This window comes from Thalassophryne amazonica, chromosome 6 (genome assembly GCF_902500255.1).
Source record: "Thalassophryne amazonica chromosome 6, fThaAma1.1, whole genome shotgun sequence".
Lineage (NCBI taxonomy): Eukaryota > Metazoa > Chordata > Actinopteri > Batrachoidiformes > Batrachoididae > Thalassophryne > Thalassophryne amazonica.
This window is the reverse complement of record NC_047108.1, coordinates 58,481,169-58,501,111: the sequence shown is the minus strand read 5'-3', so window position 1 is coordinate 58,501,111 and position 19,943 is coordinate 58,481,169. Positions and strand designations below refer to the sequence as shown.

The window sequence follows — 19,943 nt, the reverse complement described above, 5'->3', positions numbered from 1 at the left end:
AGGCTGGCACAACTGACAGGTTGCACATAGGGAGGTCTGGGGTCATGTCCTTCCCCTGCCCCAGAACATTTTGAATTTTTATGTGAAATGTCCTGCATTTTGTTGCATATTTCACCACAAAATCCAGTCACAGAGTAAAGATACTTTATAACCTGAATTTGTATTGTACAGTCTTGAATGTGATGCTATGACAAGTAATGACAAGTAACAGAGAACATTTGAAATGTCCGTGGCTAAAAAAGTGAACACCTTTGCTACAGTTTGCTGAATCATGGTCTGGTATAAATGTATGTAGTTGAGTCACTTGTTGAATAGACGGTTGAGAAAGAGCATTTGGTGGCTTTTTTTGGTCCCCTGATCTGCCCCTGCTACGTGGTCACAGAATGAAGGCCACAGAGTTTAATCTTGTTGCCAGAAGCAGAAAATTACGTGCTTTTGGCTTGATAGTTTGCTTATGCTTGTTTTATAGTGTTGATTGGACAAATCAAAACGTGATGACATTGCCTGTAGTTGATTCTTTTATATTTGTAACATTTTATCAATTGGTTAACTGCAGAATACGTGAAGGAATATGTGATCTGTAGGCATATAACATTTGTTGTGTCGTGCGTCGTTGGGCATGTTAAATCATGCACAAGCAGGTTAGACATTCAGCTGATGGAACAGATAGATGGTTTTCATTCACAATGGATTTTCTTCCCTCTCACTGTTTCTCTGCTACCTCATTAACACTTGCACATCCATGTAACTACACACACTATATCCATGAATCCAACACACATATTCACTTTATGCACACCCCACCTGTGCTTTTTTCCTCCCTCACCAGCAGATTTTGCCAATGATGTACTTCTATTTTTGTCTCTAAATGCTGTTCAAAATGTTGAACATGTAAAAAATTAGTTGTTTGTTTTGTTTTGTGTAATCTGTAGAGTAAAACCTGTGCAGGCCAGGTTGGAAGACATCATTTACATAGTACATTCAGAACGTTTGACTTGTGAAACCATAAATGCAATTGTTGCTCAGCTCAGTTGTACTTTGGTGTGCCTCGAAACCACAGCCTTATGTTCGGACAATATCAGGGCTTTTACACAATAATACACACTGTCTTTGTCATGCTTATACCTGTCTTCTTAACCACATACTACTAGTTTGCAAAGTGATGGTGATAAGATTGTGTCTTGAGGGTGTCCCTTGACCTTTCTGTGCTCTGGTCATATATATAAGTCAGCATTAACAGGAAACAATGGGAATTTTCAATGTTTTAGTTTTATATGATTTTTGGTTCAGCCTTTCACTCATGACAAAAACAATAGCAAATTGTGTAGTATTTAGTTGGAATGTTAACAACATCACAGGCTAAGCAGCTATACAGTGGAACAAGCGAATACCACAGTAAACTGCATCTTAAGGAAATATCAAAAATGTCAAATGTGTCTTTTTAAAACAACTGGTTATACAGGCAGCAGCTAACTTTAGCTTTCTTCGGTTTGATGGCACCGGTGTCCACGAAGTCCATGCGAGTTGAATGTCGATGAGGGAATAGTTCCTGTTGTAAACTGAAGAACGAGCCTCTCATCAACACTTCCATGGACTTAGACACCAGAGTTATGAAGAGGGAAGATGCTGTCCTGTGTCACAAGACAAGTCGGGCCTCGGTTGAAAAATCCCCTCAAACATGTTAACTTTTATCCTTTGTTGGCTGATTTTCAATGACGGTGTTTTCAATTTTATTTTAAGGGTAGACATGGACAGCATTGATACGCTGTAGCACCATGGAAATTTCCTGTCCAACCATGTCAACTCACATTTTGAATTTATTTAATTACAATCTTGTTTTTAAGAACATCCAGCAGACTAAGCTCTTATGAACTTTTTTGTCATTTCAATTTCAATTTATTTTCATTTATATAGCGCCATATCACAACAGAGTTGCCTCAAAGCGCTTCACACAGGTAAGGTCTAACCTTACCAACCCCCAGAGCAACGGCGGTAAGGAAAAACTCCCTCTGAGAAAGAAACCTCAAGCAGACCAGACTCAAAGGGGTGACCCTCTGCTTGGGCCATGCTACAAACATAAATTACAGAACAATTCACAGAACAATTCACGGACAAATATACAAGAAATGCTATTGGCATTGTCATTAGAGAAGAAAGCAGCTGATCTCAGCAGCGTCCCAAGAAAAGACTATACAGTGCAGTAAAATTTGCAGACTTCAGTACTTATACCAGAAGCTTCTCTTTTTAACATGTGTTGTGCCATGGCTTTGCTGTTGATGGCATAATCAGTAATCCATATAAAAATCATTTTAAACATTCAGTCTCTTAACCAATGAGTGTGTCTTTGTGGTCAAATCACGACCTGATTTTGTGTATTTCTTGTTTCTTTTTGCTGTTCTTGTCTATGAAGTTGATTCATTGTTCATGCATTGTATGTAGTAAAATACTGATAATGTTTTGGGAATTCACAAATTAAAAATTGCTGTACATAATGATGCAAACCATCCCTTGTGTGTACCCGTTATTGGAATTGTCTTTCTCGAAATGGAGTGAACTGCAGTGGCTTGGTGAAGAAAAGAGCTGAAATAAAAATAAAACCTGGCACAGAACATTGGACATGTTGAGTGTCACCTGTGGAAGTGGCAGGTGCTAAAAAGATAAGCCAAAATGAAAATCAGAGTTGTCCTTGGTAAAAAAACAAAAAAGAATTTTGAAGCACAGAAAATCATTTTGGACTATTGTAGAGAAGCTTGAATCTTCGACTGGACTGGGTTGACGTGAGGACGTTTCGCTTCAAATCACAGAAGCTTCCTCAGCTAAAATTCTTGCTCTGGTAGTCTGACTTCTGTCTTGACTCTTGTAGAGAAGAATAAACCAGAAGCCAACAAAAGCTGGAGTTTTAAACCTAACCAGGCATGTCAGGTAAAGGCACTGGGGAGATGGCTGTCATTACATCATCAATAAATGCACAAGTTTACTTTGATATTTTGGACACTTTTCTGATGTTTGAGGATGATGAAATCATTTTTCAAGAAGATAATGCATCTTGCCATAGAGCAAAAACTGTGAAAACATTCCTTGCAAAAAGACATATAGGGTCAATTTCATGACATAGGGTCAGTGTCAATGAGCAGATCTGATTTGATGCAGGTGTTAGTTTTGGGGATGAAAATTTACAGGGTGATTCCATAATTTATTCCTCAGAATTGAGTGAGTCCATATTTTTTTCCTCTGCTTGGTCTAAAAAAGTAACCGTTACTGACTGCCACAATCTTTTTTTCTTGATTTCTTATAGTGTTTCTTAAAGCCAGAAAGTTGCCATTTGAAATGACTTTAGTTTTGTGTCATGTCTGTGATCTGCTTTTTTTCTACAAAATTAAACAACTGAATGAACATCCTCCGAGGCCGGTTATTCCGTAATTTTTGCCAGGGGTTGTATATACAATAAGGGGAAAGGCGTGAACTCATTATTCATGTGTGATCCCTTTGCTCATCGGGCTCTGGACAAGGGGGCGCGCCAGGCCAGTGACTCCCTGTCAGCTGGAACTGAGTGAACACGACATGTTTAATTAATACATTAACAGAGAGAGGGAGGAAAAATGAATAATATGATAAATAAATACATATTTATATAACAAATACGTAAGTAAAATAAAACAATGAATAATACATATATAAATAACACAAACATAAATAATATAAGGGAATGAAAGTAATAAATAATTGCCAGTTTCTGCCCAACTTCGTGTTGTGTGTGAATGTGTGAAGGGGCCATTAGGGACATCCTGTTAAAGAACACAAACTACTGTACAGCGAATCTTTAAATAGTACATCCATAAAACTACAAATGTTTGTGCACTATCAGTTTCAATTTATTTTCAATTGTATAGTGCCAAATCACAACAGAGTTGCCTCAAGGCACTTCACAGAAGGAAGGTCTAACCTTGCTAAACCCAGCCCAGAGCAGCAGTGGTAAGAAAAACTATCTCTGAGGAAGAAACCTCAACCAGACCAGACTCAAAGGGTTGACCCTCTGCTTGGGCCATGCGACAGACATAAATTACAAAACAATTCACAAAATGAATATACAAGAAATGCTGTTGGTGCACAGGACAGGAGGGTCTCCAGCACAAATACCACACCCATCTCTGAATGGAGCTGCACCTTAAACAGAGAGAAAAAAACAATCAGGCATCAGAGAGACAAAAAATATCGTATAATTTGTCAGCATTAAACAACAAGAAAAACAGAAGAAATACTAAGGTGATTGGCGGCCACTAGCCCTAAGCTTCAGTAAAAGACCCAGAATTTAGGTAAAGTTGAGGCCGCGGCACACTCCATTTCCTAATAAAATGAATTTAAAGAGTAAAAAGCGTAGAATTATACTATGCCAGTATGCTAGCCATATGAAAGGGAAAATAAGTGCGTCTTAAGTCTGGACTTGAAAGTCTCCACAGAATCTGACTGTTTTATTGATGCAGGGAGATCATTCCACAGAACAGGGGCATGATAAGAGAAAGCTTTATGACCCGCATACTTCTTATTCACCCTAGGGACACAAAGTAGTCCTGCACCCTGAGAACGCAAAGCCCGGACCGGTATGTAAGGTTTAATTAGGTCAGCTAGGTAGGGAGGTGCCAGTCCATGAAAAATTTTATAGACTAGCAGCAGAACCTTAAAATCTGATCTCACTGGGACAGGAAGCCAGTGAAGAGATGCCAAAATGGGTGTAATGTAGTCGAACGTTCTGCTTTGTGCTAAAAGTCTGGCTGCAGCATTTTGAGCCAATTGGAGAGCCCTAATGCTGGACTGCGGTAAACCAGAAAATAGAACATTGCAGTAGTCCAATCTAGAAGAGAAAAACACATGAATCAGGATCTCAGCATCAGCCATAGACAGGATGGGATGAATCTTTGCTATATTTCGCAGGTGGAAGAAAGCAGTCCTAGTAATATTTCTAATGTGGAGGTCAAAGGACAATGAAGGATCAAATATTACCCCAAGGTTCCTCACTTTGTCAGTGTGATGTATGACACAAGAGCCGAGGCTAAGCGTTAACTGGTCAAATTGATGCTGATGTCTCACTGTACCAAGAACTATCATTTCAGTCTTATCAGAGTTTTTAAAAGTAGGAAGTTTCTAGACATCCAACTTCTCACTGATGCAAGGCAATCTTCTAAGGATTTTATGTGAATGAAATTACCAGCAGTTACCGGCATGTATAACTATGAAAGGTAAGCACCACAATGTGGTAAAATCACTGCAGATTTGAAACCTTTAGGAACAGAGCTGAAAGTTAAAGAAAGATTAATAATTTCCAGCACAGTTGGCCCAAGAGTGGTCCACAGGTCCTTAAACAGTTTTGATCAAATAGAAAGGTTGCGCTTTTTGTTGACGTTACAAGTTTTGTCAGCATGCTAAGAGAGATACTCTCAAATTCTGTAAATCTGGGTAATACCTCAGTAATGGTGCCCACCTCAATAGTAGGGTGTAGTGGCTGGGTTAAGGCATGCTGGGATATGTTTAACCTAATGTCTTCTATTTTCTTCTCAAAGTAATCCAGGAAATCTTGTGCTGTAAAAGGAGAGTGAACTACAGGTGGTTGTCCATGAATAAGTGTTACTACCATGCCAAACAAGAACTTTGAATTATGCTTGTCCGCTTTGTAGCCAGTAATGCATGCTTATAGTCTAAGATACTATCACGCCATACAAGGTGGAATACTTCTAATTTTGAACTATGCCATTTCTGTTCTAGACCTCGAGCCTTGTGCTTGAGGTCACGCAGGTAATCACTGAACCAAGGTATGGGCCAGGAGGCCTATATACAGTACAGTGACAAAGTAATACGGCTGATTTTTATTCTTCTGACCTTGGCAATGCGTAATATCCTGAGCAGAGCAGAGAATCAGATGCTCAAACGAGTTATATTTGTGACCCTCCACAGTTAATATGCTAAACCTAGATTTATATATAAGAGCAACACCCCCGCCTTGCTTCACATCACAAGGGACATGACTAAATGTATATGTTGGTGTGCAGGCCTCATTTAAGGGGAGGACAGCTGTAGGTTTAAGCCAGGTTTCACATAACCCAATCATATCTATGTGATGATCAATAATTAGATCATTAATCAACAATGATTTTGAGGGACTTCCTGGAAAATGGCGACGGAGTAAGATATGTAGTTGCGAGCCCCTGAAGCCGGTTAACTAAAACTCCACATAGCTAGAAACAAATCCAAAATAAAAAAGGATGAGTGAAGGTAGCAAACGTAAGGGCCGAAAAATAAGGAAGGACAATTCTGATATGTCTACTGCTGAACAAGACGAGCGATTATGAAGCCGTCAAAGATGTGGCTAGCGAGGCTAGCGAAGCAAAGCTAAGTGAAGAGCGAAGCCAAACCGTGTCAAAGCTAATGCTAGAAGGACTAGCAAAGCTTAGCAATGACATTCAAGATCTTGGCATGAAGGTCCGAGCAGAATTCACTGCGGCGAAAGACGAGCTAAAGCAAGAAATACCATCTCTTAGACAAGATATGGATCGAAAACTTCAAGAAAACAAAAAGGCATTGGAAGATCAGAAAGCGGGTTTGACCGAGGCACAAGCACGCATCGCAGCGCTGGAGGAACGGAATACAGACGCGGACGACTTGCTGCGTAAACTACAGAAACAAACTGGATTGATGCAGGAAAAGATAACAGATCTTGAGGCCAGATCAAGAAGGTGCAATATTTGAATCTTTAACCTGCCAGAGAACAGTGAGGGGGATTCCATTGCTGCGTATTTGATCCAATTAATCAAAAGAGAATTGGAAATACCCGAAGGAGTGGAACTTCAGATACAACGCACTCACAGAACCCCTCCATTCAAGCTGAAGCCAGGTGAGCGACCCAGACATAACTCCTTCAATTGGACTTTAAAAGAAAATAAAATGCCAGCTTCTTGGTCTGAAGCAATAATATCAATTATCCCAAAACCAGGCAAGAACAAACAAGACTGTGCAAGATATAGGCCCATCTCGGTATTAAACATAGACTATAAAATTTATACATCAATAATATCCAAAAGACTAAATACATTTTTATCAGACTTGATCGATGAAGACCAGACAGGATTTGTACAAGGACGTCATGACACATGATAACATTAGGAGGACATTACATATAACAGAGAGAGCGCAAAGGGAAAAAATAAGTACAGTTCTTCTGAGTATTGATGCTGAAAAAGCATTTGACTCCGTAAACTGGAAATTTTTATATTTGGCGCTGGAGAGAATGGGATTTAACTCTAAATCTATAAAAATCATTAAAACACTTTATTCGCAACCAACAGCCAGAATTAAAATAAATGGAAATTTAACTGGGGAAATTAAATTGTAAAGATCAACCAGACAGGGATGCTGCCTCTCCCCATCCTTGTTTGCTCTTTTTATTGAGCCCTTGGCACAAGCGGTAAGACAAAATACCAAAATAAAGGGAGCCATATTAAACGGTGCTGAACATAAAATCTGACTTTTCGCAGACGACGTGATTGCTTATCTAGAACAACCAGAGAAGTCCCTCCCTAAACTAATGGCACTGTTAAAACAATTTGAACACCTGTCTGGTTATAAAATAAATATTTCTAAAACACAAGTTTTAAAATTCAATTTTACTCCAAGCACATACATTAAAAAAACATTTAAATTTAAATGGGGAATGCAATCTATTAAATATCTAGGGGTTGAAATAACGTCAGATTTTTCAGATATCAATACCAAAAACTTTTCACAGGTACAGGAGAGAATACAGAATGATATTGAAAGGTGGTCTACATTACCTCTGGATTTCAGCTCTAGAATTGGAATTGTAAAAATGAACATTTTGCCCAGGTTTTTATTTTTATTTCAAGCATTGCCACTAGGGCTCACCAACACACAATTTGTGACATGGGATAGGATGATTTCAAGGTTTATTTGGGATAATAAGAGACCTAGAGTGAGATCTGGAATTCTCCAGCTGCCCAAAGAAAAAGGGGGAATGTCGCTACCCAAGTTAAAAGAATATTATTACGCATGCCAGTTGAGATATCTATACTGCTGGTGTAATCCCTATTATAATGCAAAATGGAAAGAAATTGAGAGTGGTACTTTAGAGGAACCCATACAAAATTTGGATGGAGATAAAGATGAATATGAAAACTTAAAAGACCCTATACTAAATCATACCTTGACACTATGGTTTAAAATACTCAAAATGTACAAGACTGGAAAAAGTGAATTAAAGCTGAAATGGGTGGCATATGACAGTAATTTTAAGACAGCAAAATATGACCAAAATTATAACTACTGGACAATTAGAGGGATGACAGCTTGGTGTGTACTGGAGGAAAATGGGCAGCTGGGGAGTTTTGAAAAATTAAAGGAACAATATCACCTTGGAAAGCATGACTTCTTCCGCTATCTACAAATGAGGGATTATTACAAAAGTGAAATACAGGGGAACTCTTCCACAGGAGAGAGTGGTATAATTCAAACAATAACTAAAGCCTATAAAGATAGTAACATCAAAATAATAACAATTTATAAAGCTCTAATTGAGCATGATAAAAACACAACTGAAAAAATTAAAGGTAATTGGGAGAAAGAGCTCCACATAAAAATTGATGATCAAGACTGGTTAAATATGTGGAGGCATCATCATACTACTACCAGCTCTCGAATGGAAGAACCTGATCTGTTTTTTTATTACACCCAAACTTAAAACTAAACAGTTAAAAATACAACAAACACGTTGGCGGGAATGTGGAGGAATAAATGTAGACCATGCTCATATTTTGTGGAAATGTCCAACTATTGTTATGTTTTGGGAAATGGTTTGCAATGTACTTTGCGAAGTGTTGGGATATACAGTTCCCTTAGCACCTGAACTGATTTATCTGTATAATTTTCCAGAAGACACCATTTCACATAATGATGTACATTTGTTTAAAATGATGTCATTAGCAGCCAAAAAATGTATAACAAGGACATGGGGCACAACATCTGTGCCAACAAAAGACCAATGGACATCAACGATAAAAGACATTTATTTAATGGAAAAGATAACATAGATTGAGACTACAAGAAGTGAAAGTGGAAAAACAATGGAAAAAATGGACAATATATAATGCAAAATTGAAGATATAGTGTCGCCCAGGTATGTGTGTAACCATTTGTTCTTTGTTTGTTGTGTTGTTTTTTCCTTTTTTGCACTGTTAAAAACCAATAAAAATAAAGTAATAAAAAAAACAATGATTTTGAGGATAGTGATCTTATGTTAATGAGACCCAGACTAAGGACCTCAGTGGGGTTGACATAGTTGATTTTCTGCACTAATTTCCCTGCTAAGCTAATGGATTCCACATCCACATATGTCATAAGCCTTGCAGGGTCTCTAATCACCTGCTCCGTGGCTTGCTGTAAATTCCTAATGTTACCCTCCCTGTAGAGCTCTATCTATGTTCGCAGACAAGATGGTGGCGCCTTCCCCAGTAGGGTGGAGGCCGTCCGGCATCAGCAAGCCAGTTATCAATAAAGGTTATCAATCAATCAATCAATCAATTTTTTTTATATAGCGCCAAATCACAACAAACAGTTGCCCCAAGGCGCTTTATATTGTAAGGCAAGGCCATACAATAATTATGTAAAACCCCAACGGTCAAAACGACCCCTTGTGAGCAAGCACTTGGCTACAGTGGGAAGGAAAAACTCCCTTTTAACAGGAAGAAACCTCCAGCAGAACCAGGCCCAGGGAGGGGCAGTCCTCTGCTGGGACTGGTTGGGGCTGAGGGAGAGAACCAGGAAAAAGACATGCTGTGGAGGGGAGCAGAGATCGATCACTAATGATTAAATGCAGAGTGGTGCATACAGAGCAAAAAGAGAAAGAAACAGTGCATCATGGGAACCCCCCAGCAGTCTATGTCTATAGCAGCATAACTAAGGGATGGTTCAGGGTCACCTGATCCAGCCCTAACTATAAGCTTTAGCAAAAAGGAAAGTTTTAAGCCTAATCTTAAAAGTAGAGAGGGTGTCTGACTCCCTGATCTGAATTGGGAGCTGGTTCCACAGGAGAGGAGCCTGAAAGCTGAAGGCTCTGCCTCCCATTCTACTCTTACAAACCCTAGGAACTACAAGTAAGCCTGCAGTCTGAGAGCGAAGCGCTCTATTGGGGTGATATGGTACTACGAGGTCCCTAAGATAAGATGGGACCTGATTATTCAAAACCTTATAAGTAAGAAGAAGAATTTTAAATTCTATTCTAGAATTAACAGGAAGCCAATGAAGAGAGGCCAATATGGGTGAGATATGCTCTCTCCTTCTAGTCCCCGTCAGTACTCTAGCTGCAGCATTTTGAATTAACTGAAGGCTTTTTAGGGAACTTTTAGGACAACCTGATAATAATGAATTACAATAGTCCAGCCTAGAGGAAATAAATGCATGAATTAGTTTTTCAGCATCACTCTGAGACAAGACCTTTCTGATTTTAGAGATATTGCGTAAATGCAAAAAAGCAGTCCTACATATTTGTTTAATATGCGCTTTGAATGACATATCCTGATCAAAAATGACTCCAAGATTTCTCACAGTATTACTAGAGGTCAGGGTAATGCCATCCAGAGTAAGGATCTGGTTAGACACCATGTTTCTAAGATTTGTGGGGCCAAGTACAATAACTTCAGTTTTATCTGAGTTTAAAAGCAGGAAATTAGAGGTCATCCATGTCTTTATGTCTGTAAGACAATCCTGCAGTTTAGCTAATTGGTGTGTGTCCTCTGGCTTCATGGATAGATAAAGCTGGGTATCATCTGCGTAACAATGAAAATTTAAGCAATACCGTCTAATAATACTGCCTAAGGGAAGCATGTATAAAGTGAATAAAATTGGTCCTTTTTCCAGGCTAAGTGAAGATCTTCTAAATTAGTGAGACGCCATTTCCTCTCCAACTTACGGGTTATCTGCTTTAAGCTACGAGTTTGTGAGTTATACCACGGAGTCAGACACTTCTGATTTAAAGCTCTCTTTTTCAGAGGAGCTACAGCATCCAAAGTTGTCTTCAATGAGGATGTAAAACTATTGACGAGATACTCTATCTCCCTTACAGAGTTTAGGTAGCTACTCTGCACTGTGTTGGTATATGGCATTAGAGAACATAAAGAAGGAATCATATCCTTAAACCTAGTTACAGCGCTTTCTGAAAGACTTCTAGTGTAATGAAACTTATTCCCCACTGCTGGGTAGTCCATCAGAGTAAATGTAAATGTTATTAAGAAATGATCAGACAGAAGGGAGTTTTCAGGGAATACTGTTAAGTCTTCTATTTCCATACCATAAGTCAGAACAAGATCTAAGATATGATTAAAGTGGTGGGTGGACTCATTTACTTTTTGAGCAAAGCCAATAGAGTCTAATAATAGATTAAATGCAGTGTTGAGGCTGTCATTCTCAGCATCTGTGTGGATGTTAAAATCGCCCACTATAATTATCTTATCTGAGCTAAGCACTAAGTCAGACAAAAGGTCTGAAAATTCACAGAGAAACTCACAGTAAAGACCAGGTGGACGATAGATAATAACAAATAAAACTGGTTTTTGGGACTTCCAATTTGGATGGACAAGACTAAGAGACAAGCTTTCAAATGAATTAAAGCTCTGTCTGGGTTTTTGATTAATTAATAAGCTGGAATGGAAGATTGCTGCTAATCCTCCGCCCCGGCTCGTGCTACGAGCATTCTGACAGTTAGTGTGACTCGGGGGTGTTGACTCATTTAAACTAACATATTCATCCTGTTGTAACCAGGTTTCTGTTAGGCAGAATAAATCAATATGTTGATCAATTATTATATCATTTACCAACAGGGACTTAGAAGAGAGAGACCTAATGTTTAGTAGACCACATTTAACTGTTTTAGTCTGTGGTGCAGTTGAAGGTGCTATATTATTTTTTCTTTTTGAATTTTTATGCTTAAATAGATTTTTGCTGGTTATTGGTGGTCTGGGAGCAGGCACCATCTCTACGGGGATGGGGTAATGAGGGGATGGCAGGGGGAGAGAAGCTGCAGAGAGGTGTGTAAGACTACAACTCTGCTTCCTGGTCCCAACCCTGGATAGTCACGGTTTGGAGGATTTAAGAAAACTGGCCAGATTTCTAGAAATGAGAGCTGCTCCATCCAAAGTGGGATGGATGCCGTCTCTCCTAACAAGACCAGGTTTTCCCCAGAAGCTTTGCCAATTATCTATGAAGCCCACCTCATTTTTTGGACACCACTCAGACAGCCAGCAATTCAAGGAGAACATACGGCTAAACGTCACTCCCGGTCCGATTGGGGAGGGGCCCAGAGAAAACTACAGAGTCCGACATTGTTTTTGCAAAGTTACACACCGATTTAATGTTAATTTTAGTGACCTCCGATTGGCGTAACCGGGTGTCATTACTGCCGACGTGAATTACAATCTTACCAAATTTACGCTTAGCCTTAGCCAGCAGTTTCAAATTTCCTTCAATGTCGCCTGCTCTGGCCCCCGGAAGACAATTGACTATGGTTGCTGGTGTCGCTAACTTCACATTTCTCAAAACAGAGTCGCCAATAACCAGAGTTTGATCCTCGGCGGGTGTGTCGTCGAGTGGGGAAAAACGGTTAGAGATGTGAACAGGTTGGCGGTGTACACAGGGCTTCTGTTTAGGGCTACGCTTCCTCCTCACAGTCACCCAGTCGGCCTGCTCGGGATCTGCCAGGGGGTAACTAACGGCGGCTAAGCTACCTTGGTCCGCACCGACTACAGGGGCCTGGCTAGCTGTAGAATTTTCCACGGTGCGGAGCCGAGTCTCCAATTCGCCCAACCTGGCCTCCAAAGCTACGAATAAGCTACACTTATTACAAGTACCGTTACTGCTAAAGGAGGCCGAGGAATAACTAAACATTTCACACCCAGAGCAGAAACGTGCGGGAGAGACAGGAGAAGCCGCCATGCTAAATCGGCTAAGAGCTAGTAGCTACGCTAAGCTAGCGGATTCCTAAAAACACGCAAAGTGAATAATGTGTAAATAATTTAGAGGTGATTCAGCAGAAGGAGTGCTTTAGTTAAGGCACGTAAAGATTACACTGGGAAACAAATCGTAATCTAGATAACTAGATCAATCTAACTGCGCAGATTAAACAGCTAACAGATATAGAAAAACACCGCTGTGCTCCGGAACAGGAAGTGATACAATACCGCAGTGAGAGCCAACCACCAGTAGCCAACCACATAACACAGATTCAGAATGGAGTCAGCTAAAGCCTTGCTGTCTACACAATTGTGCTAGCCACCTATTTAATGATGTCAGCCAGCTAAACGCCTCATCAGTGCCCTGGGAGGGGAGGGGACCAGAGATTATTAATAGATGCCAACACATCTTTCTGGCAAGGTCACAAGTCCTGTCTATGTCCATTTTTCTGACCTCTGAGTGCTTCATCGTGACATCATTGGTGCCGATGTGAATAACTATGTGACTATATCTCATGTCCTGTTCCTTAGTCTGTCTTCCCTTCTGCAGCGTCAGCACCCTAAGATGGGATGCAGTGTTGGGAGCTCTGGCCCTAGGAATACATTTAATGTCAGCCAGCGACTGTAACCTGACTTTGCGGGTGATACGCTGTAGCACCATGGAAATTTCATGTCCAACCATGTCAACTCACATTTTGAATTTATTTAATTACAATCTTGTTTTTAAGAACGTCCAGCAGACTAAGCTCTTATGAACTTTTTTGTCATTTCAGTTTCAGTTTATTTTCATTTATATAGCGCCAAATCACAACAGAGTTGCCTCAAAGCACTTCACACAGGTAAGGTCTAACCTTACCAACCCACAGAGCAACAGTGGTAAGGAAAAACTCCCTCTGAGGAAGAAACCTCAAGCAGACCAGACTCAAAGGGGTGACCCTCTGCTTGGGCCATGCTACAAACATAAATTACAGAACAATTCACAGACAAATATACAAGAAATGCTATTGGCATTGTCATTAGAGAAGAAAACAGCTGATCTCAGCAGCGTCCCAAGAAAAGACTATACCGTGCAGTAAAATTTTCAGATGTCAGTACTTATACCAGAAGCTTCTCTTTTTAACATGTGTTGTGCCATGGCTTTGCTGTTGATGGCATAATCAGTAATCCATATAAAAATCATTTTAAACATTCAGTCTCTTAACCAATGAGTGTGTCTTTGTGGTCAAATCACGACCCGATTTTGTGTATTTCTTGTTTCTTTTTGCTGTTCTTGTCTGTGAAGTTGATTCATTGTTCATGCATTGTATGTAGTAAAATACTGATAATGTTTTGGGAATTCACAAATTAAAAATTGCTGTACATAATGACTTACTACCGGTAATGCGAACCAAGCTCCTGCTGCGGTCGTACAGGAACCGGATAGCCCTTAGCAAAGGACCACGGACCCCGTACTCCCAGAGCACTCCCCACAGGGTGCCCAGAGGGACACAGTCGAACGCCTTCTCCAGATCCACAAAACACATGTGGACTGGTTGGGCGAACTCCCATGAACCCTCGAGCACCCGATGGAGCGTGTAGAGCTGGTCCAGTGTACCGCGACCAGGACGAAAACCACACTGCTCCTCCTGAATCTGAGGTTTGACCATCGGTCGAATTCTCCTCTCCAGTACTCTGGAATAGACCTTACCGGGGAGGCTGAGGAGTGTGATCCCCCTATAGTTGGAACACACCCTCCGGTCCCCCTTCTTAAACAGAGGGACCACCACCCTGGTCTGCCAATCCAGAGGCACTGTCCCCGATCGCCACGCGATGTTGCAGAGGCGTGTCAGCCAAGACAGTCCCACAACATCCAGAGACTTAAGGTACTCAGGACGGATTTCATCCACCCCAGGAGCCTTGCCCCCGAGGAGCTTTCTAACCACCTCGGTGACTTCGGCCTGGGTAATGGATGAGTCCGCTTCTGAGTCCGGAGTCTCTGCTTCCTCTTCGGAAGACGTGACGATGGGATTGAGGAGATCCTCAAAGTATTCCTTCCTGCTCTTTGCGGATGATGTGGTTCTGTTGGCTTCGTCAAATCAGGACCTTCAGCGTGCACTGGGGCGGTTTGCAGCCGAGTGTGAAGCGTCCGGGATGAACATCAGCACCTCCAAATCCGAGGCCATGGTTCTCGACCGGAAAAAGGTGCTTTGCCCTCTTCAGGTCGGTGGAGTGTCCTTGCCTCAAGTGGAGGAGTTTAAGTATCTCGGGGTCTTGTTCACGAGCGAGGGACAGATGGAGCGTGAGATCGATAGACGGATCGGTGCAGCATCTGCAGTGATGCGGTCGCTGTATCGGACCGTCGTGGTGAAGAGAGAACTGAGTAGGGGGGCAAAGCTCTCGATTTACCGATCGATCTACGTTCCGATCCTCACCTATGGTCATGAGATTTGGCTCATGACCGAAAGAACGAGATCGCGAGTACAAGTGGCCGAGATGAGTTTCCTTCGCAGGGTGGCTGGGCGCTCCCTTAGAGATAAGGTGAGGAGCTCGGAGTCGAGCCGCTGCTCCTCCACATCGAAAGGAGTCAGTTGAGGTGGCTTGGGCATCTTTTCTGGATGCCCCTGGACGCCTCGCTGGAGAGGTGTTCCGGGCACGTCCCATTGGGAGGAGGCCCCGGGGAAGATCCAGGACACGCTGGAGGGACTGCATCTCTCGGCTGGCTTGGGAACACCTTGGGGTTCCCCTGGAGGAGCTGGGGGAGGTGTGTGTGGATCGGGAGGTCTGGGCGGCTTTGCTTGAGCTGCTGCCCCCGCGACACGACTCCGGATAAAGCGGAAGAAAATGGATGGATGGATGTACATAATGATGCAAACCATCCATTGTGTGTACCCGTTATTGGAATTGTCTTTCTCGAAATGGAGTGGACTGCAGTGACTGGGTGAAGAAAAGAGCTGAAATAAAAATAAAACCTGGCGCAGAACATTATTAATTGGCGCAGAGATTATTAATAGATGCCCACACATCTTTCTGGCAAGGTCACAAGTCCTCTCTATGTCCATTTTTGTGACCTCTGAGTGCTTCATCCTGACATCATTGGTGCCGACGTGAATAACTATGTGACTATGTCTCATGTCCTGTTCCATAGTCTGTCTTCCCTTCTGCAGCGTCAGCACCCTAAGATGGGATGCAATGTTGGGAGCTCTGGCCCCAGGAATACATTTAATGTCAGCCTGCGTCTGTAACCTGACTTTGCGGGTGATAGAATTCCCTATCACTAAAGTCTGGCGTCAGGAGTGGAAATCACTCGTGGGCTCAGAGAATTCACATCAGGCAAATCCAAGGGGGAGAACCAATTCACAGTGTGTGATCGAGGTACCACAACCGGGCACCAAGCCCTACGGGGCTTCGTCTGCCTAGCCACAGTCCAAAAGCTTTCCTCCACAGCCGGCATTTCTAGGCTAATGCTAATGGGCATGCTACCGGCCCAGCACTAACCTCACCTGGAGTGCCTGTAACATCTAACTCCACTGAGCTAAGAAGCTGTTCTAACTTATGGACACGGCTCTCTCAGAGAGCCATCCTATCTTACAACATCACGAAGGATTTACGAAGGGTGTAAAGTACTGTACTTTATACACTAGGAAATTCAAGAGTATAGCCAAGCAAGCACAAGCTAACCAATAATGGATAAGCTAACCACTCCTAAGGCTCACACAGGATTCACACAGACATAAATAAATTAATTAAAATTCACAGCAGTTACACTGAAAAAGTAGTAGTAGTATTATGCCGCGTTCACACCAGGCGTGACCAGACGCCATAAATTCGGAGGAGGTTTTTTTTTAACTGTTCCTACAAGTCTTATGCCGCGTTCACACCGGGCACGACGCATGGCGACAGACGTGCCACCATCGCCCGGTGTGTCACTCTGCTTTCGCTGCGAAAATTCACCCCAGTGCTCACCGGCTCCAGTTGTCAGTCAAGTTAACATGACGGACCTTGATCACACAGAGCGAGTTGTTGTGGAAAGCTGACAAACGTCATGAGATGTTCCCAATTCGGGGAGTATCATTATTTGCTGCAGGAGCTGCGTCTGGATGACGGCCGCTTTCAGCGGTACTTCCGCCTCTGCAGGACCCAGTTTGAGGACCCCCTGTCCCGTTCACGCGCATACATGTAAACAATAAAAAAAATCTCCACTGCCCCTGCTGTGGTACTGCTGCTCGCTCTCCCCCCAAAAACTTTGTCATAATTATGTTTATAAACCAGTCACCATTTGTTTTATTATACATCTGTGTAGTTAATAAATAAGATAATCTTCACGGATGATTCGCTCGCACGTGCACGTGAAAGAAAAAAAAAACTCCACTGCCCCTGCTGCGGGGCTGCAACTCGCTCTTCCCCCAAACTCTGTCATAATTGTGAAATAAGTCCTGCTCACAGGCTGGCTACCAGAGACAGGACATGTTCACATCCAACTCAGTCACACTCCAGACATCTCCACGTCACTACATGTCCAGTCCCTGATTGGTCATCGCGGTGCGACAAGACGAAAAAGTTCAGATTTTTCAACTTGGGGAGGAGGGCAACGCAACGTGACGCAACCGCCTATCGTGCCACAAACGCGCCAAACGTTCAAAATTGCTTCACTTGCATCACTTCATTCGCATCCATCGCGTCGTGCTGCGTGGCTTGGCACCACAACGCCTCCTTCTAACCTGTCACTCGCGTCGCGCTCGGTGTGAACGTGGCATAAGACTTGTAGGAACAGTTAAAAAAAACAAAAACCTCCTCTGAGTAAACCACTCCTAAGATTAACACAAGAGTAAATTACTCAGCTAAAATTCACAACAGTTACACTAAAAACTAACAGAAGTATTAAAGAAAAGGGGGGGGGGGGGGATCGAACTAGTTAACACAAGCTAACCGCTAGCGAAAATGCTAGCCACTCCTAAGATTTACACAGGAATAAAATACTGACCTAAAATTCATAGCAGTTACACTGAAAAACTAACAGAAGTATTAAACAGGTAAAAAAAAAAAACAGCTATAAAAGTAACAGTCTAAGGCAGACCTGTGCACTAATCATGGTGTCTAATCAGCATCTTGATATGGCACACCTGTGAGGTGGGATGGATTATCTCAGCAAAGGAGAAGTGCTTACTATCACAGATTTAGACTGGTTTGTGAACAATATTTGAGGGAAATGGTGATATTGTGTATGTGGAAAAAGTTTTAGATCTTATATTTTTGTTGAGTGTAATTTAAGTAATGAATGAAGTCGTATGTAACATATATGTCACATATATATATGTGACATATATATAGAAAGAGCTGCATATTGACTTCCAGACTTTTGTTTTCATTTTGCTTTTTTTTTTTGTTGTTTTTTGTTTTTTTACAAAAGGAAGGGCATCCAGTGTAAAACACATGCCAAATCAACATGCAGATGCACCACGGATATGCTGTGGCAACCCTGGGAGCAGCTGTAGGGACTTATGTACTGTATGAATATCATTTCAACCATATGGGGTTACGGATAACTGGAGGAAATGACATCTTCATATACTATAGCTGTGTGTAATATTATATACATACACACACACACACATATATATATATATATATATATATATATATATATATATATATATATATATATATATATATATATATATATATATATATATATATATATATATATACGAGGTCTGTGATATAAAAAGCGGTCCTTTTTATTTTTTTCAAAAAATAAATGGATTTGATTCATATGTTTTTACGTCAGGCAACCCTCGTGCGCATGCGTGAGTTTTGTCATGCCTGTCGGTGACGTCATTTGCCTGTGGGCAGGCTTTGAGTGAGGTGTGGACTCCCCCTCCCGTCAGAATCTCTTTGTCTGAGAAGCTGCAGGGAGACGGCACGCGTTGCTTTATCAAATTTTTTCAGGACCGGTGAGGGATATCCGTGTGGACACTATTCGAGAAATTCAGCTGGTTTTCGGTGTAAAGTTTAACGAGTGATGAGAGATTGTGGAGTTTCTTTCGCTTTAAGCACAGCCCAGAAAGCGGATCGGCGCGGCGCAGTCGGAGTTGGCATCCGTCTGGCTATTTCGAGCTGAAAACATCCTAATTTAAAGCTCTGTTCATCCAGGACGTCGTCAGAGAACAGAGAAGTTTCAGAAGAAGCCGGCATCAGGAGTTTACCTGGACATTCCACTGTTAAAGGAGATTTTGTAATGAAAGAACGTGCGGACAAATTTGCCGAGTCGGATCCGTGACAACGTGGCAAATCCGTCTGCGCCGCGACATGAAAAACACCTCCGTGTTGAAAACCATTTGTAAAATTCAGGCGGCTTTTGATGGCTTTCAACAAGTGAGTATCTGAGAAATTGTTTAACAGCTGGGTATGTTCCAACTTGTCCGTTAAGGTTTCCAACGGAGGTGTTTTTCCTGTGGCGACCCCCCGCGGTCGGGTCCGGCCCGACATGCGAATCTGCCCGAACGTTCTTTCATTACAAAATCTCCTTTAACAGTGGAATGTCTGGATAAACTCCTGATCCCGAATTCTTCTGAAAGTTCTCTGTTATCTCACGACGTCTTGGGTCCACAGAGCCTGAAATTAGGAAGTTTTCAGCTTGAAACAGCAAGACGACGCCGCCTCGGAGTGCAGATCACCGTCAGGCGCCGTGGGCCGTCCTTACGGCGACAGTAAAACTCCAAAATCTCTCATCAGCCATTAAAATTTTCACCGAAAACCAGCTGAATTTATCAAATGGTGTCCACTCAGTTGTGCCTTACAGGTTTTGAAAAAAGTTTGATCAAACAAAGCAGCAGTCTCTGAGCCATTCCTAAACAATGAAAAAATCGACGAGAGGGTGGGCCACTCCTCACTCAAAGACTGCCCACAGGCGAATGACGTAACCGACAGGCGTGAAAAAACTCTTGCATGCCCACGAGGGTT

The 19,943-nt window shown here is 41.9% G+C and overlaps 1 long non-coding RNA gene across 1 annotated transcript; it reads left to right on the top strand.

Moving 5' to 3' along the window:
• Positions 1 to 618: 618 nt before the first annotated feature.
• LOC117512223 lies at positions 619 to 18,802 on the top strand. Its single transcript, XR_004561252.1, has 3 exons — positions 619 to 1,635; positions 14,576 to 14,578; positions 18,793 to 18,802. It is a non-coding gene; the product is annotated as an uncharacterized LOC117512223 (long non-coding RNA).
• The last annotated feature ends 1,141 nt before the right edge of the window (positions 18,803 to 19,943 follow it).